Source organism: Mustela nivalis, assembly GCF_964662115.1.
Source record: "Mustela nivalis genome assembly, chromosome: 6".
Lineage (NCBI taxonomy): Eukaryota > Metazoa > Chordata > Mammalia > Carnivora > Mustelidae > Mustela > Mustela nivalis.
This window is the reverse complement of record NC_139025.1, coordinates 74,646,390-74,673,738: the sequence shown is the minus strand read 5'-3', so window position 1 is coordinate 74,673,738 and position 27,349 is coordinate 74,646,390. Positions and strand designations below refer to the sequence as shown.

At 37.5% G+C, this 27,349-nt stretch overlaps 1 long non-coding RNA gene across 1 annotated transcript; it reads left to right on the top strand.

Moving 5' to 3' along the window:
• The first annotated feature begins 510 nt into the window (after nt 1-510).
• LOC309866856 lies at nt 511-27,269 on the top strand. The gene is made up of 3 exons (XR_014312835.1): nt 511-551; nt 2,797-2,912; nt 27,197-27,269. It is a non-coding gene; the product is annotated as an uncharacterized lncRNA (long non-coding RNA).
• Nucleotides 27,270-27,349: the final 80 nt, after the last annotated feature.

The window sequence follows — 27,349 nt, the reverse complement described above, 5'->3', positions numbered from 1 at the left end:
AGGAGGGTGCAGAAAGAGAAGGAGAATCTTAAGCAGGCTCTGCCCTTAGCGTGGAGTCGGACATGAGGCTCAGTCTCATGATTTTGGGATCACGACCTGATCCAAAATCAAGAGTCGCGCTCTTAACTGACTGAGCCACCCAGGTACTCCAGGAATAAATTATGTTTAATAATGATGTGTTACAAATAATACATTGTTGGTTTTAGTTAACTAATGTTTTATTTAGGTTTTGGCATCTATAATTGGTCAGTAATTTTTCTCTTTTTTTAATAACACTCTTTTGGTTATAGCTTGAAGGCATTATTTATAAAATGAATTAGATAACCTTCCTTTTGCTATTTTCTGTAAAAATTTGTGTAAGATAAAGATTATTTGCTTTGTTGCAACACATTTGTTAAATAATGTCAGGGTTTTTTTTTCTTCTTTTAATATACCCTATTTTGTGAATTTTTAAAAATTTTAATTGACATTTAGTTAACATACATTATATTAGTTTCAGGTGTACAGTGTAGTGATTTGACAATTCTATACTTCACAAAATTTTTACCATGGTAAGTATATTACTATCACTATAAAACGTTATTAAAATATTATTTTGTCCCTATGCTGTACTTTTTATTACTGAGACTTATTTATTTTAACTAGAAGTTTGTACCTCTTTCCTCTTCACCTATTTTACCAGTCCTTCCACCCAACTCCTCTCTGGCAACCACCAGTTCATTCTCTGTTTTTTTGAGTCTGCTCCTGTTTGTTTTTTCGCTTGTTCTTTTGCTTTTTAGATTCCACACATTAGTGAAGTCATGTAATGTGTAAGGGAGAGATGGTAGTAGAGGAAAGATTCTGATGGCTGATTTTAGGTTCTTTATTGGCAATTCCATGTATTTTATGTATTCCTGTATTAACTCTGATATTTTCTAATTCTATTAAAAATTTATCCATTTCATCCAATTTGTCAAATTTTCTAGCAAGCAGTTGTTAATAACATTCTTCTGTTTCCTTTTTTAATGTTTGAATTTGTGTATTTGCTCCCTCTTTCTTTCTCTTTTTCATCTTTTGATCAATCTCACTAGCATCATGTACGTCTTATCAGTTTTTTCAATGAATCATTTTGGGAAATTTGTTAATGACCTTTAATGTTTTCATTCTTTATTTCACTGATTTTAGGCTTATCTTTACTATTCTCTTTCTCTCTCTCTCTCTCTCTTTTTTTTTTTGAGTTTGTTCTGTTGCTGTGTTTTTCCTCAGGTTTTTAAGTTAAATGATTCTCATTTATTTTCGTTCCTTCTGGCTTTCTATATAAGTATAATTAAGACTCTAAATCTCCCACATACAATTGCTTAAACAGCAAGCAATACATTTTGGTGTTTAATGCTTTTATGTACCTCATAATTTTCCTGGTCATTTCCTCTTTATCATATGGATTATTTAACAATATGTATTTAGGTTTCTAGACAAAAAAAATTTAAGGTATGGTTTTTTTTTATAAATGCCTTATTTTATTTCATTGTGATTTACTACATGATCAATTTTTGTGAGATTTGCTTTTAATGAAGGTTTATTCTATGCCCATTGGTTATAAGGTTTATATATTTAGGTCAAAATTATTTATCATTTTATTTCATCTTTGATCTACTAGCTACTGACAGGGGCAATTTATCTATTTCTTCTGTGATTCTGTTAATTGTTTTATCTATTTTGAGGCTATGCTATGAATATCTATTTATACATGATTGTTATATATTCCTGTTATGTTATTCTTCTGCTACTATGTAATGATCAGTTTTCTTCTTTATAATTTTTTTCTTATTAACCCTATTTTGTCTGATATCAAAAATAGCTATTTTTGATTTTTATTTATATAGCATATACTTTTCACTTTATTTTCAACTTTTTTTTTCATACATGTTTAAAAACTCCTTTTATAGACAATATATATTCTTAAGATTTTGGCTTTTGATTGGTAAGCCTAAGCCATTTTCATTTATTATGATAATTTTTAAAATTCTGCTCATGTAGTTTTATGTTTTCTGTTTATGATGCTTTTTTAATTTGATTTTTATTTGTTTTTTTAAGATTTTATTTATTTATTTATCAGAGAGAGAGAAAGAGAGAGAGAGAGAAGAGAGAGCACAAGCAGAAGGAGTGGCAGGCAGAGAGAGAAGCAGCCTCCCTGCTGAGCAAGGAGCCAGATGTGGGACTCCATCCTAGGATCTTAGGATCATGACCTGAGTCAAAGGCAGACACATAAGTGACTGAGCCACCTAGGCATCCCTTGATTTTTATTTTTTAACTTTCCCTCACATAGTCATTTTTTCTCATTCATTGGATTGGTTAAAATTTATTTTGTTGGTTTGCTGGTTATTATGCTATGAACTCATACACTGAACTCTCTATCCTAGAAAGTATATATTTATATCAAAAGTCGGATTGGTTCTCTGTTTTTTTTCTTGCTTTTGGGTTTTTTATAGTCTTCTTAATCTTTCTTTGTAAAGTACATTTTAACCTCTTTTCTGTTCCATGAGTTTTGTTTCTTCTGATACAGCTTACTTCATCTATTGGTTGCCTCTTTTTCATAGTCCTCATGTTTCTAATACTTTTGTAATGTTTCCATTTAATCTTATTTTTATCCTTTTGTGATGTCAACTAACTTGACTGATATGTGTCCTCTTGGAAGATGCACAAAAACCTTAGGCTGCAGTCCTTTGTGTGAGCTTAGAAGGTCATAGGTGTGCTTTAAGGAGGAGAGACTCAAGTGTTCCTGTCCAGATTCAGCCACTCTTCTATTTTTTGCTGCAGGCATTTCTCTTTTCTACCAGTAGACCACTGTGAAGGGATGAAATACGAAAATGGAGGAAGGAAGCTACCCTGCTGACTTGCTGATACATCTACTTCGTCATCAAAGCACTGAGAGAGTGAGTGGTGATCACTACAGTCTGATGAGTGTATTCATGCTCATGTAGGTGTGGGTTTTGTTGTTTTGTTTTGAACAGAGTGTTTTTCACCAGTCTTTGAATCTCTAAGCATCTCCTTTCTGCTGTAGACTTAACAAAGCAAGATAAGGAGTTGTAGTGTAGCATCGTAGAACAGTAATTAGACTCTGGTCAGAAAAGCCAGGTTCTAGTTTCCTATGTGCTATGGGCAAGCCACTTGATCTCTCTCGAGAAGCATTTCTACAGCAATTAGTCTTGAAAGATGCTATACACATACAGGTCTGTGGTCCTATATACTCTTTCCTTTTCTCCACCTCAAGATTTCTAACTCACATGAGCCCTTCTATCTGAGGATAGAAGCCTGTTGAACTTGTTTGATCTAGGGTTTCCTAAATTTTTTGACCTCAGAATCCTGTACCTAAGGATAGCATATTAGATCCTGGGCAAATGTTGTCTGGGAACAACTTTAGGAAGTGTTATTTTATAAACTTAACTTTTCTCATCTATGAAAATTAGGCTATATAAGCTGCATATTGTTCCTGTTGATTATTCTGTGTCATTTTTCCCATGCCCATTCCATTTTTTCTCTTGCCATGTTCTTCCTTATTTTAATATCCCAGTTCTTCAGGTATTAATAGGTGAATAGATGGCTTATGGTACCAGCCTCTTCTTCTGCATTGACAACATATTAATTGGGTGGGGTTCTGAGTATCAGATCCAACCCAAAGGAGTGATTTGCTAACGGCGAGGTTTCAGGCACTGTGACAAACGTTTTCTGGATCCACTGGGCATTCTTATTGCCCCTCCAATTATGTCATCTCTTTAGCCACCTCTTCATAACACCCGCACTATTTTGCTCTAAGTGAAGAGGCAGAGAGTTAGCAGTCTCCAGTTAGCAATCCTTTCTTTGAACCACTTAATGGATATAGAAGCTCAACTTTACAAGAGGAACAGTTGTTACTCGCTCGCCTAGATAATGATTTCTTTATCCAAAATGTCCCCTTTGTATCTTCATGACAATAAAATTGGGAAAATGGATTTTTTTTAAAGTAATTACACAATTGAACATGTGATAAATCCACTTAATAGGCAAGAATTATCTGCTTTGGCTGCCTTCACAGCCCAAAATCACAAAGTAATTCACAACTCATTCAGTGGAATTCAGCTTTATCTCCTAACATGGGACTTAAAATGAGACAAACTTAAAAAAAAGCTGCATGCCTTTGTCATGAGAGATGGCCATGAGGACTTTTGAGAGATCAAGTGCTCTTCTTTATCTAACCTAGTGTCACAGCACAGGAAGTGAGATCCACTGTCCCTCGCTATGACATCTGCACCCCTTGGTAAGTGCTTGAGGACCTGGAGTCCGTTGTTGCTGAACCCTGTCATGCCAAGAAGATAAGGAGGGCCCTTGGTAGATGGACCCCTTGGATTCCATACCTGAGTGAATTACAGCTTTTCATTAGTCTGTCAGGCTTCCATCCAAAATCAGTTTCTTTAACCATCGATTGTGTCGACCTGTTCCTCAGCAAAGTAAGTTATCTTTGTTTTCAGTATGATGGAGGAAAAACTTATTTCTTTTGATCAGGAAGTAGTGTCCCACCAGGGAAAGCAGATAGATGTTGGAATCTGAAGGGAGTACACTTCTGACACAGGAATATAGTTTGCTTACCAAAGTTGTATAGTAGCTGTTAGGACCACCAATTTGTTGTTCTGTTAAAATAGCTCCATCTTTATACATTAAGAAATATGTTTACCATAACACATTAACCACGTGTAGCACAATGATTAAGAGGATGGGTTTTGAAGAAAAACAGATTTGGGGCTTAATCCTCATTCTGCCTGCAATAGGTTACATTCCCATGGAATGTGACTCTGAGACAAGAGTTTCACAAGCAAGATGTTTACAGGGATTGCCTTTGAAATCAACACTGTAGAAGAGAGGGGAGGGAAGTAGGAATGGTCAAAGAAAGAAGCTGCACTGTGGCCCAATTTTGTTAACCCATAAGGAATCCCAGAGCTAGCATGGCCCTTCAGAATTGTCTAGAAATGTCTGGGTCAAGGTGGCCAGACCTTTACCCTCCATTGATCATTCAAGGGTGGCACTGTCCTGGGAAGAGGTCTGACCTTGAAGCAGGCTGCTTTCTGCAGCTGAGGCTGTATGCTATCATCAGAAGGGAATCTGGGTGGTTTATCACAGTACCAACAAACCATTATGTTTCTGTTGGGAGAATCTTTGAGCTACTAAACTGCTGGGGACCTCAGTGTGCTTTTAGTAAAATGGAGATAATAATATAAGAATGTAATTAATTCTTGTTCATTAATGAATTTGAAGTACAAAGCATATAGCAAAGTCTGTCAAATAGTAAGTACTCAAGAAATGTTGATGATAATGATGATGGTTACATTAAAATGTTATGCTTCTGATTATTAGATAATAGAACTTGATCTTTGATTTCTCTTTTGGTCTCAAATTAATTATTCTTTTATCATTGTATTTATGTTTTTATATTAAGTTATCTCAAATCCTTGTTTTGGAAGCAGACAGGGTATAAATCAGACAGTGTAAAATATTCTTAGTAATAGAGGTACAATAGAATAATACTTGATATACTATATTAAACTTATATTTTTTTATCCTCTATAATTCCTTTATTTTCTGACCCTCCTCCCAAATAAGCAGCAGCTAGAGCATTCCTGGGCTTATTGCTTCAGGAGGGATGACGTAGTTGAATAAAAGCCAAATTCTTGTTTTTTGAGTTGCAAAAGCTGAGGTCCTGGCATAAATAATAGATTTAGGAGACTAAGTGATCAGTCAGTGCCCATTTGTCCCAGCCTAGAGGAAATGAAGATTCTCTAGGAGGGAGAAGAAACAGAGTGGAGTTCAGATGCTGGTGGACCCTTGGGAAAGGCTTGTATCCTGACATTCCTTTCAGGACTTGGCTGGGGGAGGGATGTGTCTGAGTTAGTTACTGTGTATAGGCCACAAACCTACAGATACGTTCCCATCACTCCCGAAAGTGATGGGATCAAAGTCCAAGACCTAAGGTGGTACAGAGAAAAGGAGCTTTAAATATTATATTTATAAAATAACCAGAAATTTGACCAAATATATACATATTATTTCCCAAAATACATCATGAGAGAAACTTAATCCTTAAAGACCACAAGACTCATTAGCATATTAAAGGTTCTGAGAAAATCTGTAGTTACTTAGGTCATTTCACTATGCTTAACCAGTTCTTGCCAAACTTCTTTTCAATAAAATTCTTCAGTTGTAATTCATAGCTTAGGATGTCCTCGTATAGAATTGTATATAAAACATCATCCAAGTTCTTTTCCAAGTTATGTGGATTTATAAAATCCTTAAAAAATGATCTAATCTAGATCATTCAAACAATCTCTGCCACTTTGGCAAGAATGGGGAGTGGTGAATTATTTATTTGCCTAAATCTACGACCCAAATTCACTGGATAGAGGCCAACTCTAGACTTGACTTTGGTTAGGTGTAGACAGGTCTCTAACATAATAACTCTCAGTTGCAGAGCGATTTAGAGGTAGATTAGGTTTCTTTTTATCCTGTGACTTATTTCAACCTTGACCCAGTAAAATTGCCCTTTTTCAGGAGGAATTGATAATGAAATCAGTGCCATCACTCAACTGCATATCTTTCAAAAGGCCAAGGGGGAAAAAAATAGGAGAATTTCTATCAGAGAAATTTCAGCATAATATTTTTAGCCACAGCAACCCAAGGGATTGGACCATTTTGTAAAAATCATCATAGACAACATGGACACAAAAGAGACTGTGAAAGTTTTCTAACTCCAAATTTTAATAACAATACTACAAATCGCTTAGAAAATTCCATTTCCAGATGAAATGAGCCTTTTATAAGATTATATCATGGAATTAGAACATGATACGTGGAAACAAGCCTAATAGTTCCTGAACCTTCTCTGAGACATCAACTGTTTTTCTGTATAATATACTTAGGAATCAGTGCAAATGAATGTGGGGGTCTTCTGCTTGGGTAACTTTCCTTCAGGAAAGCATTCAAAATTTTCCTCGAAATTTTATTTAAAAAAAAAAAAAAGATTCTTAACCAGTGATTCTCAACTGGAATCGGTTTTGCTCCCTAAGGGATGTTTGGTAGTATCTGGAGATGTTTTTCATTGTCACTATCAGGTGGGAAGGGAGTGTCACTGGCATCCAATGGGTGGAAGCCAGAGATGCTGCTAAACATCCTATAATGCACAGGGTGGCCTCACAACAAGGAATTTTCTGGCCCCAAATGCTATAGTGCCAAGGTTGAGAAACCCTGCCCTAAATGGTATCTTGCTTAAACTGGTATATCTTAAAATAACTACTAGGCCTGGGAACTTATTTGCTAATTAGAACAAGTGTGTTTTGATTTAAAATATATGAGGATAAGGGACTTGGAATTTTATGTCTCAAGCTGTTCTGAAGATGTAACCATGTAAGAATGAGCATAAATATCACACAGTTGTACTCTGTGTAAAATATACTCTCCAAAGCATATGAAGTGAAAACCCGGTGTTATCTGACTTAATTTGTGTTGTGCTCAATATGTTCATAACCATGGCTGACTAAATAAAACTAGGTCATATTCTCAGTGCATGAAAGTACATCATTTTAGTCTTCATTCTCCCCCCACCCCCCATTAATGTCCAATAAACGTTCCAAGGAAACCACACACAAGCAGGTGAACATGTGCTTGCCTGTACACACACTCACACACCATCACACACACAGTGGTACATTTCAGGCTGTGCCTAAATTGTTTGCAAAGTATGGAAACAATTACAGAACAAATTCCCATCCTCAACCTGCCTCTGTAAAAGAGGTCTGGCTCAGAGGCGCTCCAAGTTATTTATGGCTGGAGCAAACAGAACGCTTAACTATGCAGATAAACTTCTCATTCTTTTATGTGAGGCAGCAAAATAAACACCTTAACAGTTCATGGTTCCCAGAGTGCATTAGTTAATCGGCCCAATATCATTCTAATTCTCCTCGTAGCTCATTGAATAGGAGCATGTGAGCAGATAAAATGCGTCTCTAGCCACCATGTACTTATTCCAATGACTGTATGGTTGATGGATGACTTTCTGATTTTTTGAAACAATGCCAGCCCAGGGCCTCGTGGCGGCTGCACAGCGCCCAAGATCTCTCGTTGTGCTTTGGGGCGCAGGGAGGGGGGGGGCTCTGCAGTACGAGGTCTGGCTCAGTCATTTTCAAAATCAATACTTGCTCTCCAAGCCTTGGATAATTTAGAGAACATAATTCAGAATTCTCCCTTTCAGCATGTATCCTCCATCAAAGGGGTGTTTTCATCCAGAGTCAGCACAATGCTTGTGCGACCCAGGAATGCACAGATAAGGTTGAAAAGAAAGAAAGAAAAGCTGCACTTATTCTTTCTCTTTCTCTCTCTCTCTCTCCCCAAGCATCTTTGAGATCCAATGTATGTGTGTTTGTGTGCCTTATTATGAATATTTCTGTTTAGAACAAAGAACCTAAATTATGGTGTCTCATAGTATTACTTCAGATTTAAGGCTTTGGCAGGGGTGGGGGGCTGTTTTCCTTTATAAACTCTTAGCCTAAGGGATGTTAGCCTCAGATAATTTATTCCTGGCAGGTCAGATATAAGATACAAAAATTTCTGCCCAAGGGCTACTAAATCCTGCTTTCACCTCATTTTAGAAAGTGCCATCAAAGTAGTGTTTTGTTGTAGTGATAAAATTTTGTGTTCTGTGCACAGAAACAACAGGCTTCATTTGCTTAAAAACCAGCATGACACTAATTATTTAATCTTTTCAGCCTCTGTTCTCTAGGTTGCTCTAAAAAAAGGAGCCCCAGTGGAACACATCTTGGTCATTTAAGTAGAAAGAGCTTGGGATTTTACAGCAATTTTCCAATACTAATTACATTTCATACTATCTATCATATGCATGGCTTGTAAAACCCTATTGATTTTATGGATACTAGTGCATTGGGAACAGGTTATTTTATGACATGTTATGTTATAGGACCTCTATGAAATACCTAGATCTTAAACTGTGGGCACAGATATACTCTCAATTATCCACAAGTGGATTATCCACTTGGTCTATTACCCACAACATATTTTAAATTAAAGCTGCTGTCATTAGGTGACTCAGTAGCCCTAGGCCAATTTCTATCATCAATATTCTGTGCTGCTGGGTTGCAAACTCATTTTGATAGACCTGGCTACATGACTAGTAGGAATGTGCTATTGGAGTTGTTACCCAAAATATAAACATAAAAAACTTGCAGATTATGTTTTATTTTGGATTATCCTTGTCACAAATTCCTTTCTTTAGGAAGAAAAGGCAAGTATAAAGTATCTTGAGAAATAAGCACAGTTTTACACTCTCTAAATGATTAGTAAAATAGTTCAGACTAAAATGCCAACTGCTTTGTGGAACCTTCCTGCATTTTGCCCTTTAGAATTGTTCACCTCTCCCTCTGGGGCAGACTTGAGTAGTGACACAAGAGAATAGGCTTTGGAATTAGAAAGAACCTGAATTCTGATTCTGTAACTTATTAGCTGAATGGTCTGGAAAAGATACTTAACCTTGGCGAAACTCACTTTCCTTGTATTTAAAAATGACCGTAATAATATCTACCGATATAATGTATGTAAAGTTCATAGCTCAGTGTTTGGCAATGCCATGCATTCAAAACGTGCTTGCTTCTATTCCTTTCCCTTCCTTATCTATTCTTCATTAGATTCAGAGTTCCTTGAAGCAGTGACCAAATTTAATTCCCAGCATTTAGGCAATCATCTTATATGTGGGATATAATGATATTTGTGCAATTAAAGCATGAATCAAAGTTGTATTTTGGTTTATATCTGAAATAAATTTTAACAGTTTTGAATTTCCACAAATCTATTAAATTATTTTGTTAGCAATTTCATAGAAAGTGTTTTTATATATAAATATCAGCAATTGGGCATAATGTTTTCTTACACACAAATTTATTCTTAAGAATATTATTAGCGTATGTATATAGCTGTATTATGTATGTATTATATGTGTATGAAGACCATAACATGAGCAGTGGGAAAGACTCCTTCACAAGTTCATGAATTGTTTGCTTTTATTTGTTTAATTTATTATTTTGTTGTTTTATTGTTTTCAGAACTCTTTTCAAGGCTACGTATGGGAACAAGAGATTTTACCATAGTTAAAATACGATGGATTTTAAATTTGCTATGTTTTTCATTTTCAATTTAAAGACAATGCAACAAAGCTTCCGTAGACTTAAAATTGTAACATAAACAGAAATCCTTAGTGTAGTACACAATCAATTAACCCTGGGAATCAGAGAATTTTTTTTTCATTGTATTCCTTAACCATGAACTTGAGCTCTCTCTCATCATGTGTGTACAATTGAAGTAAGTATCATGTTCATTCTTTAGGTATTTATTTAGGGCCGTTTCTGTCTGTGGTACTGAATGATTCTTATGGCACTGATCAAATAATGCAATGAAACCAAGCTAGGGATAATTACGCTTACATCCCTGAGTGTTAGGCTTGGGAGATGGGCAGTGTAACTGCAATATCATTCTTTTCAATGTATTTATTTGTTTAGTTTTGGACTGCATACTCATTTTATTTGAAAGCTCTAATTATAGAAGTAATATGAACAAAATATTACATAAATATAAAATCAAGAATGTTTGTCATTTGTTTAAGTTAATTGATGCTAAAAGCAAAATAGAGAATTCTTGGACATAGATTATGTTTAAAATCTGTAACTATATTGTGCAAACATTTGTAGGTGCATCTTTGAAAAGAAGCACTCATGTTCACATCTGTTTTGAATCTCTGTGCATTTAAATCAGCAACAAAGACAATAGGAATTTGGGGTTTCCTTTTTTTTCGGTATTTCTGTTTTTTATTTTTAAATTTTCAAAAAGTTTTCATTTTAATTCCAGTTAGTTAGTATACAGTGTTATATTAGTTTCAGGTATACAATATAGTCATTCAACACTTCTATACAGACCTGGTGCTCATCACGACAAATGCCCTCCTTAATCCCCATCACCTACTGGGCTCTCCCTTTCTTATTTACCTGGACTGTTTGGGAATTAGATCTAAGACAGTGCTCCTCTTCATTTTTGTAATGAGAGACTCTACCTCTCTGAAAACTGTATTACATTTTTTCTCACCAACACAGTATGAATGAAAAGGACAAATAACTGGGTCTCTTGGCTGACTGCATACAAGAGTCTGAATACCTAAGTGCATAGCAACAATATGTGAATAACATATCAAAATAAATATGTTCAAGTGCAGCAGGTCGAGTGGGTTGTGTGGGGTTAGTGTTGCGAATGGGGGTTAATTTCTGTTCAGTCAGGTGAGGTACAAATGCATCAACTTTGCCGGAAAATGATTTCAGTTGTGGCCGATGGTCTAGTTTCCTGCGGGATGCAAGCAGCCTGTTATTTCACATTTTAAAAGGCTTGTTCAGGTTTGACCATTTGGATGGGAATCAATACAACAGAGAATGAGGATGAACATCAGAGATCATGCCAGGTGTGCCACTGAGGCCAGATCCATGTGCCCATGAATTCTCCCAGAGATAAAATCCATTTTGGTCTGGCAGAACCGGGAGCTAGATGGGCCAGCTCACTCCTGCAGGCCTCATTTCATTACTGATAAGATGATTTGGGGTAGGAACGAGAGCTGGCTGGCCTTTGGCTATCTAACTCTTCTTAAGCCATGATTGAAGTGAATCAATTGGGAGGTTACCAAGTCATTCCTCAGTGAATTTGGGCTGACCAGAATAGCTGTCTGGAAAAGGCAAGCTGAGACCTGTGTTTATGTAAGTGATCTAGATTCTTTAATAAAGGTGCTCAAATTACTATGAAATGTGTGGGGAATCCGTTGGTTGCATGGTAGGTGAGGTGAAGCTATGAAGGAATGAGGCAGGTTTCCCATTGTGGTTTGTGAAAATAGCTTCTTGCTTACATATTTTATAAATTTATAATGAGTTATTTTAGTTTTAGAGACATGTGCATGAAATAAAAAACCTTTCTTCAGATACTAAGAAAAAGTCCCAAATCACAGGCACTGAATTACTGGGATTTCACTTGGTAAGACCTATGTCTGAATATTTGGATCCAAAGATAGGCTTACACAGGCCAAGTTTTTTGGAAAAAATGAGACAGAGTCATGATAATTTTGTGGGTATATTTACTTTTGCAAAAAGCCAAATATAATTTAGTAACGGCCTAACTGGTAGAGTATTTTCGTACCTTAATTTTGCTAGATAATGGCCTCTTTCCTCACTTTACCTACCTGGAGATCTCATGTTTTCAGTGCAGTAAAATCCACCAAACCTGACAGATTCCAATATGAGTTGATTCTAAGTTCTAGGTCCCCTTGTTGGAATGGTCTTTTTTTGTTCCATGAAGTTGTATGGACTTGCATAGCAAAGTACCCTCTCACAAATCAATCCTCCAGGTTTTTTTCCCAGGCATATATTAGAATGAGTTTTGGTGCAATTATTCTCTCTGTCTGAATTCACTAAGCAGGTGCCATCTTTAAGCTGCAGAACCTATAGAAAGATGACCTAGGGAAAATAACGTCATGTCCCCAAGCCAGTCTTCAGTCTCTGTTACACATGCCTTATGGCTTTTGGCAACTATGAAAGAGAAATCCTGGCCATTTGGCCAAAAATTTACCTGAACATTAATCTAGTATCAGGAATACATCTGAGGGCAGCAACAAGAAAAAAGGCAGACAGACAGGCCATCCATACCTGACAGTTCTGCTCTGAAGATTCCTAGAGGTACCTTTCACAGGAAGTCACTCACGATCTAGATTTATTACCAAATATATTTAAAAAGAAAGAATAAAAAAGTATAATCTGTTAAATGTTTGCTTATATTCTGATTCATGAGCTAAGGAGGCAGGATATAAACCCCCCAGCTTGTATCTATGTAAGAAGTAATTGTAATCTATGAGAAGTTGAGAAGTAAGTAAGTGCTAAGTTAAAAAGAGGTAATTCATTAAATATTGTTGAATTGTCCAAAATATCTTTTAGCTAGGCACTATATAAAAGGACAAATTGAGTTAAGGTGGTTTTTTAACAAAATCAAGAGGCATCAAGGTTTTTTCCTGCCTACTGATATTTGATAGCATTTAAATTGTACATTTATTCAACATTTATCTATAATGCTTATGTAAGAGTATAACAAAGTTATTTTAAAAACTGGACATTTTCATTTTCTTCTCTTGGAGACTACTTTGTATCTTAGACATCTTCATTTTTCCTTAAATGAATCTGCAATTATTCTTATATGCAAGTAAGAAACTGCTTCTGAGACTCTTTATTTTTTGCTATAGGAAAAATTGAAAAGCATTCTGGTGTCCATCCCGCCTCCCCCACAGCCTGAGTCACTTCACGGGCCTCATATCTCTTAAACCACCTGCTAATCATAACAATTGCTAATTTGAGCTCTTTTTAGTCACTTCTGGTGACAATGGCAATGCCATCTAGTTTGCAGTGGCCATGTGGTCAGTCCCCCACCCATCCTAGCAGGCTGCTGCTGCTGCTGTGCCTTTAGCTGGGGTCTCCATTGTTCTCCAGGCCTCTGCTGACCATAAGCAATTCCTTCTTCCCTAATCTCAGGGGATCTGCTTCTTTCACAATGGGGGCAGGGCTGTTTGCTTTGTGTGCAAGATTATCTTCCCTAGAATTGTTCACATAGGCAAACATACACATAAAACAAAACAAAACAAATCAAAATCCTGATTGCTGGATGTGGAAGGCTATATGTATCTACGTATGGGTACACACATACACACACATACACGTTTTAATGTTAGCCATAATAGTCACTTATAAATTCTTCCTAGATATTGTCAAGTCACTAGATAATATCTATTAAATTCAGTTATTTGAGTTTCTTCTTGCCTTATTTTTAAAATGTGATTTTTTTTCTTCTTAGACTTGGCAATGATAATTTTAAATGTTAAAATTGAAGTTCTCCTTTAAGCTTCCTGAAGCCCCGTACCTCGCCTATGCCTTGGGAAAGCATTTTGGGAATGAATTGGAGATGAAGGTAGATGCATGTCCCTAGGATGACTGATTAGGTATTGAGGAATTGATCATCTAAACTCGGAGGCCTGAGCTCTACTCCAGAACGTCTCTCGGCTGAACAGCAGATAAAATTTACTGGATTTCCATGTCTGAACCTTTGCAATCGCACTCTGTACTCCACTTTGATGGATTTAAAGCTGGTCATTATGTTACAGGGCAAGTTGTAGCACGAATAAAAGCAGGTCGTTTCAACCAGCCATTTTAATCAGGAGACAACGTTACTCGGTTATTGTTAAAGCTTGCCATATGCCATAGAAAGGGATAGGAACAAACTCTGGACTTTTAGGGCAGATTAAAAAAAGAAAAACAACTGATTTTGCAGGAAGGCAGAGAGGAAGTAATCCAATAATACATATATTTTAAATATTTCTCCGCCTCAGTAAGCAAGGCGGTTTTTGTATGTCTCCTTTGGGATTGTGACCCTCCTTTACCCTAAAACGCTGAAGTAAATTAAAAAGCGGAAAAAACCTCTGCTCTGTTGGGTTGTTCTGCTGGAGCTGCGATACTCCCGGGTTGCCGAGCACGTCGAGAGCGCCCCCTAGGCGTTGCCACGTAACACGGCGGGAAGAAGCGCGGCAGGTGGATAAGCGCCTGTGTGTCTGTGCAGAAATCCATACACAAAGCGTAGGGCGTGTGTGTGTGTGTGGGGGGGGGGGTAACCCACAGAATGCCTGCTCTTTGAGCCCCTGTCTCAAGGTGGATTTTCAGGCATCTCCATTTGTTTTAGAAGCTTCAGATCGAAGGAACTCAGAGTGCCTTTTTTGTGTACTAAGGACTAGAATGCTATGGAGAATGATGTTGAAATTAAAATGAATGGCTTCCAGGGGTTCAGCTTGGTGCCCCTACTAAGACTTTGGGCATGTGTTTAGTGGTTCATCCTGTGCTTCTTGGTGTGTTGGGATTTCACTGGTCCTGTCTTTATCTAGGTGGGAGGACCCCACTTAGGATACTTCATGGGGGCAAATTTGCCCTGCAAAAGTCATGGATGCCTCTTTAAAACTATAGTCCACAGCTCTGCCTGGGAGTAAGGAAAATGGCCCTGGACTTAGAAACCAGAGGTTCCAAAGTTAATCCTGGCTCTGTTGGTTAAGGAGCTGTGTGAATGTGCAAATCACTCCGCCTCTCTGAGCTTCATGTTGGTTCCTCTACAGAAGGAAAAGATTTGATAATCTCCATGTCTTGGACCACAGTATTAAAGATTTTTTCTTAAAGTTTGCCAACCAAATCAACACTTTACAGAACTCTTGAGAGTCAAATTGGTTAAAGGAACAGAGTGTATTTGTCTTGAGGGCCATGTCTGTTGGCACAACCAGCAGAAAGTTAATTTGATCAGTTGTGTGGCATCTTCATAACCAACCTGAATTCCCGTCTGATGTTAGTCACTCTTCAAAGGCAATTCATTTGTCCAAATTGAGCACTTTCCCCCCATTCTGGCGGTCACTTTTTGGTCACATTGATCAGCAGCTACACTGATCCAAATGGTGGTGCTCTTGCCCCCTTTTTGATCTCTGCTGGCTAGTTGCCTGATTGCTGATGGGTAAGTGGTCCTCTATTCATAGGGTCGCTTGTGGGCAGTTTCTCTAAATTGGCAGCCCCTGGAGTCATTTTTCCTTGAGGCCAGCTTATTCACAGGCGCTTGTTCACAAAGCTGCCGGGTAAGACTTTTTCTGTTTGTGGAAGCTGCTCTGATGCAAGCAATTGAAGGAGAGGGTTCTGGGTTCCTGCCTGAGTGGGAATAACAGGGAACTCATGCAGAGGTTGTTTGTGGCAAGACTGAGGATGCAGGCCAGAGTAAGAGCAGGGATGGGAAGGCCCAATGTCTCAGTGATATGAACCAGTCTGGACTTTCAGAAAAGCCACACAACTACTTACCACTTACCTATTCAAGAATGGTAATTTGTCTGTCTTTCTATCAATGATAATGATTATAAGACTTATTACTCTTGCATTCTTAGTTAAAACTCTACCTTGCTCCCTTGAGTCTCTGTGGCTTTGCCCATGCTATTCCCTTTATTTGAAAACCCTTTCTGAATTTGTCTGGCTGACAAGGTCTAGGACTCAAAGCTTCATGCTAAATAGTTTCTGAGCACTCCTAACATTCTCTGACATAGCAATAATTTTTTTATTTAATCAGGACTGATGGCTGATAGGCATTGTTATGGCTCTATAGTTGTTAAAATATTCAACTATATTTATATTCTGGTTGACAAATAGCTACAGCCCAAGCCCTCAGAAGGCCCCCATTGCCCTATACCACCTTTCCCAAGCCTCCCCAAGTTCTAGCAACTCAGCATTTAAGACTTGATGAGCAGAGGTGGAAATGTCTGGCCTCATAGAAATGACCTGCCTCTCCTAAGTAGTGGTACCTGAATCTTATAGACTGTTGATTATTTTTCATAACACCTCATTTGCATTTATTCTTTTATTTGTTTCTACCTTTAGACTGGGAGCCTTATTCCTAGTGCAAAAAGCGTGTGGCACTTGGAACTGTCGTGGTTGATGAAATGGGTTTTTTTGAGTATTCTTTTATTTTTTTTAATTTTTATTTTTTATATTTTATTCATTTACCTGACAGAGAGAGAGAGACCACATGCAGGCAAAGAGGCAGGCGGGGGGGGGGGGGGGGAGGGGAGGAAGCAGGCTCCCCGCTGAGCAGAGAGCCCCATGCGGGGCTCGATCCCAGGACCCTGAGATCACGACCTGAGCCGAAGGCAGAGGCTTAACCCACTGAGCCACCCAGGCGCCCCTTGAGTATTCTTTTAGATACCACACTCTGGAGTAGGTGGTTTGCATACATGACAAGAAGGTGATAGTAGTATTAATTTCTATTTCATTCTAATTGCTGGAGAAGACTCAAGGAAGGATACCACCACCTGCCAAATAACCAAGTCTTGTGTTGCAGATGTCAAGGCTACTTTGCCAGTGAAGTTAGAGTATTCTAGAAGAGAATGAGCTCCAAGAGATGGAGAGAAAGAAGTGGTTTAATCAAGCACATGTTTGTGTGTTCATGTGTGTATGTGTGTACATGCATGCGTGTGCAGCAAGGAGTAATGCCCTACTCCCATGCAGTATTGCAAGTGAAGCAGGCTTTCCCATGCATACTACCTTGATGTTGTGAGGTAGGCAGAATGTGGGTGATTATTGAACTCTAAGACTTAGCTATGGCTTTTTGTGGTGGGCAGTCTGTGTGTCCTCATTGACACAGAAGAAGGTGAGTTTACTGCCTTTAAAATGTCTTCTGTGGTCTTGGAAAATGAAACCTCAGTAATGATTATCACAAACCAGGATTAGAAGCTCTGCACCTGTTTTTTGGTGCCACAAAAGCCCTGTATTTTCCCTTAATCCCACATAGCATTTGAAGAAAGAACACCAATAATGATTGTGGTTGTATTTCTCTCTACTGTAGAGAGTGGGGAATTAAAGCCAGATTTGAGACCTGGCTTACAAAAATAAAGCAAGGACACTTCCTTTACCAATATGGCAAGTTCATACCAATAGTGTGTGTATTACTTCAAGAAATAAATAACCAAGCTTGAATCTATAGTTCTTTTGTGACTATTGGGCCTTATGGATGTGAGCTTCATCTTTATGGCAAGACATTTGGTCAGCTACTCCTTTGGGGATAAATTCTAGATGCATGTAGTACATATTCACAAAATTGTTATGTGATTCTGCATTTTTTTTCTTTCTAAATCTTTACCTAACTTATTGTAAATCCTTTAAATAGCCTCAGTGTTTAAAGATGTAACTTGAACATCATATCTCAAACCCAGTATTTGGTCATGAATCTTTATTTAAAAGTTCCAACTTCTCGACCACTTCTTCAGAGTCACATGTTAGAGTAAGATTATGGAAGCTCAATATATCATAGAAGCAAAAGAATTCTTTATGGGACTCTGTATCAGTCCAGTAGACAATCCTCTTGGTTGCATGTAGCTTTTATTTTGTTCAAGTTGATTCATAATATGAGCATGGATATAATCAGTTGGGGAAGCATATTTGGTTGTGTCATGTTCTTAGAATTTTTTTTTTTTAATGACAATATCTGGAAATGAAAGTGATCATCAATTCAGGACAACTATAAATATATATGTGAAAGCTGCCTTTACTTCAAATAATAATAATATTTTGTATAAGAACTCCTTTAATATTATTAAGAACTTTCACAATAATCCTGAGAAATAATCATGGCAGGTAATATTATACCCATTCCTCAGACAAAGAAATCCACACTCAGGTAGGTTAAATGATTTTGGATAATGATACAGAGCTAACCAGAGTAGTAAAGTTAGGTTGGAACCAAATTTGGCCTTCTTATTCTTTCTCTGATGTGTGTTCATTAAAATGAAATCTGGGGACCCACTGTATGGAATCTGGGGATCATGTTGGCTTGCCAGGAGGGAGGTGACAAGTTGGGTCCTATATAAGATCCATGCAAAGTGTTGCATACCTGTTCCAGATACAGGCTTAAGAGGACAGCAGTGCTGGGGATATAAGTCCTAAAACTCATTTGAAACATGGACTGAGCTGTGTCCAGATCATGGATTGGCCCAGCATCCATGTGATGAAGTGAATCCTACCCTTTTGTAAACATGCTCTGTAGCCTTCAGGATATATATTATTTTTGTTGCTTATGTGTTCCTCCATTTTCCTTTGGGCTTGAGACATGTCTTCAGTCTTTCCACAAAGGAAATTCTAAGGGAGAAAGGAACAGCTCATGTGTAATCCCTGTAAAGTATAGAAGACCCAGGGAAGAAACTTTGTATAGTTAGAATGTAGGCTTGAGACTGGGATACTGCTAGAATGCATGCAGAGGTGGCTGGCTTCTCCTACTTTGTCTTCCCTTTGCACAAATTCTTTGTGTCAAAGAGGGCACAAATGCAACTTCAGAAGTCACTGCTCAGAGACCAGCTCTTGCAACTCTGAAGGGGAAGACCTTTGTTTCATTACACACAGCTAATGAACTTAAATGTCATCACAGGCCTTCTTGGTAGATTACTTGGCATTTGGGGTTGCAGTTTTACCAACATAGAAACATAAGCTTAGCTACGTGATGGTGAAACAAGAATCCTGGGGGCAATGTGTCATGGGGAAGGACATAGATTTTTCTTTCACATTGGCCTGGATCAAATTCCTGCTCTGTCATAGTAACTCTGTGGTCTTAAGCAAGTTTCTTAACCTCTCTTTGTCTCATTTTCATTGTCTGTAAACTGGGGATAATGGTGAGTGCCTCACAGAGTTTTTAGGGGGCAAATGAGAATGTATGTAGTGAAATTGTGCTTGACATGTTACATGTTCATCATTACCATAAGAGTTTAGGTTTCCTGTGAGATTGGAATTGAGCCTAGAGGACAGCTAGAAGGCTGTCTTTAAGCCACCTCTGGTGATAGTGATGGCGATTACAGGGAAAAAGACAGAAAGAAAGTGCAAAAGAACAAAGGAAGGAAGGAAGGGGCAAGCCATAGGCTCTTCTCTATTCCTGATTCATCTTTTCAATATCTATATGTGTCTGTAAAGGTGAGTCCATTTTCCTCTTTTAAGAACAGACTCAATGTTTTAAGTTGTTATACCAGCTGATATTTTAAGCATTTATAATCGCTATTAGGAAAGACAATGGGAAGAATGATTCTTTGGTTCTCTTTGACTTGGGCGTGGTTTGGAATATGCTGGAAGGACACTCCTGACTTCATTGTCAGACGAAGTATACATCCCACAAAGACAACATGTATTTTTCCCTCAGGTTTACAAACCTCCTTTAAAATGAAAAAAAGCTCTCTGAGAAATAAGCAGAGGCAGCATCACACTCCATTTTATGTATGGGAAAGCTGATGTTTAGGGGGAATAAAACATGGGGAAACCCCTAGCAGGTTGCCTAGCACATAGCAGATGCTGATTTCCTTTGTCATCATTATACTGAGAAATGGCAGAGCCATTTTCCAAGAAGCTATAGCTCAAGGACTAACAGGACCCTTGGCTCTTGGTTTATGTTCTGTTTACCTCACAACTGCCTTTCCAGATATCTTAACTTTGCTTTGGGAGAACAATTTTTTGAAGGATAGATCATTGAGACATAGGTCCCTTCTGATAATCTGGGAGGTTCAAACCCTCCTCAGGCCCTTTGCTTACCCTGGCTCAAGTTGCCTGTGGATAGCAGGGTCCCTGGTCCTGGCTAGAGCACTGTCGTCTTTATTGTGACCTGATCTATTGCCCATGATTTTTCTGTGTTTGAAGTGGTATCAGATGTGCATGGGATTTCTCATCCAATTGCCTGGTGGTTCTGGAGCTACAGATCAGAAACTCCCTGGAGGTACTTTTAATATGAGTGCTCTAATGGGTAATCATACAGTCTGGTATGAGCTGGAGATTAACCCAAGAGAAGAAATGAACTGGGTCACTCTGATTTAGCTATGTAGAACAAGGCATTAAGGTTTTCCCCAGCAAAGAAGGCTCTTACTTATTCTCATTAGTTGTTCTTTCACCACTGTGAACACACTGGATACGGGATTAAGTGTTCTTCTGCCCACATTGAGAGTTTTATCTGAAAAAAAAAAAAAATCATGTAACAGTATAAACTTTAGAAACCTATATTTATTTTGTTATGAGGAATTCTAAGTACTTCTTTGCACTTGGAGGTTGCTAAAAGAAAGGATTGCCTAAAAATAGACTTGTTCTTGGAAACTGACTTAAAAGTTCTGTCCTGTTTCCTTTTTGCACAGGTCAGATTTCCACAGCCAGGCAATTTTCCAGACAAGGCAGACTTCACCCTGCTCCTTTCCCTGTATTTTCTGTGGCCTTGTTATCCAAATAACTGCTTCTTTTCTCCCCTCCCATATGGCCCCTGTCCTCTGAACTATTTCAGGGAGAAGCTCTCATTTGGTTGGCAAGCCTTTGAGAATGAATTGATGAGGAAAGGGGTATCTAACTCTCTCCTGGCCTTCATGGATTCTGAAACTATGCTGGGGACTTGTTCTACCTTAGTTCCAAAAGCCATTATTTCCTTCTTTGGCTTTTGAAAGAGATGAAATTTTTTTCTTTTTATAGCATAAAGTGTTTATTTGTTTAGTCATTAGTCCACACACTGAATATTTAAATCTATATTTCTCTCTCTCCCTGTCTCTGTCTCTGAGAGAGACCCAGGGAGAAGGAGAGGACGGCTTCTTTATGCTAGGCTCTGATGACATAGAGTTTATTGAGGCTAAATCCTTGGGTTCATGGAACTCTTGTCTAGTCTTATAGGACTCTGCCCTTCCTTGCAGGGAGGAGGAATATCAAGAAGTCTCTTTCCCTTTTTGTAGGTCTTTATCCCTCACCTATAGTTCCCTTCTATCCGACAGGGCCAGATCATATACAGTCACCAAGACTAAGCTCTTACTCTCCCTTCTTCCATGAAGCTGTTCATGGTCACCCCCCAACCATGCCTTCCTCTGAACACATACAATAGTTTATTTGCCTAGCTTTTATTTCTACATGTGTCACATAGTTATTTATGTGTATGTCAATAGTCCTAAACTATAATCAGGTTTATATATAATAGGTGCTCAATAAATGTTTGTTGAATGTTGAACAAATGTTTCTACCATTTCTCTAAAGGCTGCTTTCAGCTAAAGTGAGGTTGAATGGCTGCCAGAAAAAGACACATTAGGTCATTCCAAGGTTAGTGAGATGAAAATCTTGAAAATGACAGCATCATTCCCCTCTGGGGCTGTGCTGCCAATCCTATGCATAAAAATAACAGTGGTACGCTGGATCATGATGCCTAAGAAGAGGAAGGTAAAGAGATGAGACTTTTCTCCTTCAATATGTAAAATGACTTGCCCATTTCCCCTTGGAGAAAAGAACTGGGTCTATAAGCGCAGTCAAATTCCAATTTACTAAACAGAAGGATATAGTCTTCTGGTAAACAATTAAGAAAAAAAATCTCTTTTTATTTCATTTCATGTTGGAAACTTTGCCAAAATGTCCACTTCTGTGGTTTATGAATTACATTAGGGGGGCAATGCTGAAAATACCGAAGTACATTTGGCTCATCATGGAAATTTTAGTTATGATTGTGCTGGAACATGAGCATAGGTAAAGGAGGTTGGATTACATTTATCCTGACCACGGGCTAAATATTTTCAAGTTTTTTAAACATGAAAATCCTTACTATCATTTTATTTTCTGCAAGTGTGACTTGCTAGAGGAATACTTGATCTTGGAAAGAGCTGGGTCTCAGCTCTTTCCTTTCTGTGGAAACTTGGAGGTTTCTAAGAGTCAGTTTGCTCATATGAAAGTGGGAATAATAATAATTGCATTTTCTCCATCAGTTATTAAATGGATTAGATAAGGTACTATGCAAAAACCATATAGCATAGCCTAGCACAGAGGGCCCAGTAAATACTAGCTCTGATTAATGGTGGTAATAATGAGGATGTAGTCTGTATTAGTTTCCTGGGGCTGCTATAACAAATTGCCACACAGTAGGTGACTCAAAACAAAAATTTATATTTTCATGGTTTAGAAGGCCAGCAATATGAAAATCAATGCATCTTCAGGGTTGGTTTCTTTTGTAGGCTTTGGGAGAGAAATCTGCCAGTGCCTCTATCCTAACTTTTGGGGGCTGCCTGCAATCCTTGTTGTTCCTTGGCTTGAGATGCATCCCTTCAATCTCTGCCTGTCTTCACATGGCATTCTCTTCTCTGTGTGTTTGGGTCTTCTTCTCACCTTATAAGGTCATCAGTCTTTGGCCTCATCTTAATTGCATCCTCAAAGATTCTATTTCCAAATACAGTCACATTCTGAGCTTCTTGGTAGACAGGATTTGGGGAAACAATATTCAGCCCACTACATAATCATGAAAATAAGTGAGGATATATGTCATTAAAAACAAAATTCTAAACGTATCTGGCTGGTAAACAGCTCTAGTGAGCTGGACCATGACCAATTGGTGCAGCTATTGGGACTGTCCATGGGCTTTATTTTATTGACACGATTCAGTCCTCATATTTTTCACCTTTGGGTTGGTCTACATGGCCCCAGAAAAATGGATGATTCATGAGAAAAATGGTGTTTTCCTGATTGACCCAGATTATGATTTAGTCTTCTCCTTAGTCATCCCAGTTGACTTGTGCCATCTCTTTTTCGGCATCATCAGAGAAATGGATATTTTTGGCTAATCAGAGACTCTGGTTAATGGGCAGTAACTATGCATCTCACTTGTGACCAATTAAGGAAGAATTGTAAATACAGGGAAATTCCATGATACATGGGATACTGATGAATGTAATATGGTCCTGCTTTAGTGATTCAGAACAGTGTCAAGGTTTTGCTTTAGGGTCATAATTTTGAGCAATGGTCCTAAGTGCAGAAGAAATATGTGGATGATGGTGAATAGAAAATTCCCATTAAACAAATGCTAGACTGGAAGGGAATATCTGTTCTTCTCTTCAGTTGTAAGTTAGTAAATGAATGAATTGGGATGGTAATTAGTCTCACCCTTTTTCCTTCATACTTCTACATTTCTTTCCATTCCATGGTTCTTAGGCAGGGGTTGAGGATGCTATATCAGAGACCAGGGGATTGTACTCTTAGTGGTATAACTTCAGGGCCAACACTGCTCTGGGAATACTTTCTCTTCATGTGATCTCCAAAGATGATACACTCATTCCAGAGGTTAAAACAACAACAACAACAGCATTATCTTCTACAGAAATGTAAGACTTAATGCTTTAATGCTTACATAGTGTTTGGGATACTTAGATGAAATGTGATATAGAAATGCAAAACAGTACTCATTGGAATTTCAGATTTTTTTTTTTACTACTTTTATTTATTGGCCAAGCCCTGCTGGGGACCATTAGGGTTAAGGTTGTATCATGTTTCCATTTTAAATCTCTATTTTCAATAGAGATTTAACATCTGGTATATGTTTTTTTTTGTTTGTTTTGTTTTGTTTTAAGATTTTATTTATTTATTTGTTAGAGAGAGAGAGAGAGCAAGAACAGGCAGACAGAGTGGTAGGCAGAGGCAGAGGGGGAAGCAGGCTCCCTGCTGAGCAAGGAGCCCTATGTGGGACTCGATCCCAGGACGCTGGGATCATGACCTGAGTTGAAGGCCGTCGGTTAACCAACTGAGCCACCCAGGCGTCCCAACATCTGGTATAAGTTTTTAAGCCAAAGGGGATTTTTATCTTAAACAAAATGTGAAGGGAAAAACAATCCAGTTGCACATCTTTTATTTAAGGGAACCAAACAAAATAAAATAAGTTAGTGTTTTCAGATAGTATTTTGTACCTCAACAACTTAAAAATGAGATTTCTAAAAACAGGATTTGGTTGATTTTTACATTATCTGGAACATAAAAACAAGGGAGGGATTTGTTTTTCACAGGAGGAAACAAAGTCAATAGAAATGACTAGTTTAGAATAATTAATGTCACAGAGATATTATGGGGCAGATATCTCAATGTTGACTCCTAGTATCAGCATCATTTAGTTAACATAGGTTCTTGCTCTGTAGCTTTCCTTATGGCTATTTCATATCGCTTCATTTTAACTTCTTATCATTGAGAATATTGGCCTAAGCTAAATAACCCCAGCATAAATCCAGTTATCTGGGAAATTTTAGTTTCAATTTAACCTACCCTATTTAGATTCAATATTTTCCTTTAGAGCTGCATAAAAAATAATAATAATAAATGTCTGTTAAATTCTAAAGACAGGGTTTCTCTTAAAAACGTCTGGATTCCCTTACTGTGAGCGCCCTTGAATTCAGATACAGGGCTTGTGAGGCAAAGAGGATTGCAAACCCAGACTAGCTATCATTTGCTTATGTTTCTAATACCTTTGCCCTAAATAAATCCCACAGAGCTGAACTTATACACTCTTCAAGTATAGGGGAAATGAACTCATTAAATTTTAATCATCAACATGCTGCATCTAATTATAATGAATCTTGTCTTAACTCATGACTGATGTATAATAAATTCAATTACTTTGATTTTCCTTTCTATTTATATAAACTGGTTTCCAATGAAGGCAGAGTGGCAGACTCCTGTGAAGAAGGAAAGTAACCCTTAATTTTCAAATCATGAGCTCATTAGAGCATGCATGTAGATGTGTGTGTGTGTGTGCATGTATGTATAAAATTTGTTATTCTAAGGAGAAAGGCAACACCTTATAATTAGACCTCTCCCACCTTCAGCCTCGAGGGTGTCCTAATAAAGAAAATTTCATACATTGATGTGCTTCCCATCTTTTCATTTCTTTGTTCTATCACCCTGTTGTTAATAACACCCTGCAGCAAAAAAAATGTTTGTGAAGCTAAGAGCTGTCCAGATAAGAGAAAAGGTCATGATCCCCCTCCTGCGTGTTCATCAGCAAACGAACACCAATCTGAAAGTAAGAGGATGCCTGTCAATATGGAGTGGGCAGGCGGCAGCACACCATCAGTTGAAGGCAGTGAATGCTCACACAGTTGTACTGAGCTCCAACCTTAACCCCAAATCAATAATCACCAAAGTATCACAATATGAAGTGACTGAATCATAGAGGGCAGAGGCGAAGGGAGAGGACGTAAGTGGGAAGCTTTATACATGATGCAAGTAAGGAATTTGGGTTATTTCTCACCATCTTGGGGCTTCTGAGATGAGTTTGTTATAGATGATTAAGTGAATAAAATGGAGTCAGAGAGCCTAAGGCATTCCCCCATGTTATTAATGTGTACTGTGGCAGATTTCTTAAATAAACTTCTAACTCAGTAAAATGGAGAATCCGAAGCTGCTTGCTTGATTTCAGGCCCCAAATTTGAGTGCAATGAATAATATTAGTGCATGTATATTTTATTATCATTGTCTTAGATAATTGTATCAATAGTACGGGTGTCATAGGACAAATGTTATTCTTATGATGAGGGAGATGAAAGAACCCTTATTGACTAGATTTTAAAAAAAAAGAATGAAAAGTCAGATTGCTTCAAACAAATACTCCTTTTTTTTTTTCTTCCTTGCCCTGGAGCTCTTTGTTTTGAAGCATGAAATGTGGGAGAAAACCTTCCTCTTCCAGGAAGACTTCTGAAATCCAGTGGAGAGAAGAGAAGGATTTCCGTATTTTCCAAAATACTAACTAAATATTAAATACTAACAGTCATTAGGCAACCAGGAATAATCTCATAGAAAAATTGACTAATGTGCAATAAAAATGTAACATTCCAAAGAAAAATTATACAATACTTGCACATTTATAGGTTGCTTCTAGAGGTATATGTGTTACTCTCCTGTTTATTAACTCCGGGGTAGCATTTTTTGGTGGTAGGGGGATATTATATAACTATAAATAACTATATAATGCATATATAGTTATTTATATATTATATAAAAATTTATATATAGTATATAAATTATATACAATAATAGATATTATATATAGTTATATATTATATAACTATAAAACTATAAACTATATAACTATAAACTATAAAATATATTGTTAAAGTAAATGTATTTGGTAATAATGAAAGTTTTATCTTGCCCTTTCCTTTCAAAAATTAAAAAAAAAAATTAAAATGTTTTGTCCTTTCTAGTAATCTACTTAATTTCATTATTTTTTGTTTCTCTATGTATGTATGTATAAAAGTAGGTATTTAGGCATGTATTTATTTCTGTATATATGGAGGTATGTATTTATGTATGTGTATATCTATTCATGTATCTATCCCTCCATATACATACATGTATCTATGTATGTACCTATGTATGTATCTAAGTACACACACACACACATCTATCCATGTATACATACATGTATGTATGTTTTATATACCTCTTTCTGATTCTATTTACATGTGCTGCTCCCAGCCTAGGAAGTTCAGCATCGGAGACTTTCCTGCCAGCCATCTTACAAACAAAATCCTAAGCCCTTGTTTTTCCCAACATCCAGACTTAGGTAAAAGTCAAAGAACATTGGATGAAATTAAACATTCAAGATCTGTCAGATAGGTTTGCTTGGGCTGAAGAACAGAACTGAGAGGAAGCTGTTTGCTTTTCTTGATGTTTTGATATGCTGACCATTTATAGAATTTAGTCAATTGATAGGAAATAACACTTGAAATTTCTTTTAATCATTACTTCTCTTACAGCTCAAGACATCTTGCACTTCCTGTGGTGACCTGGCCTCCCAATATAGGCATGCAAATAAATACACATGCATGGACAACAAATATAATCTCCAAAGTGCCTTTTTTATGGAATAAATTAAAAATTAAGAATAAGGAGTCTACATGCTGCAAATG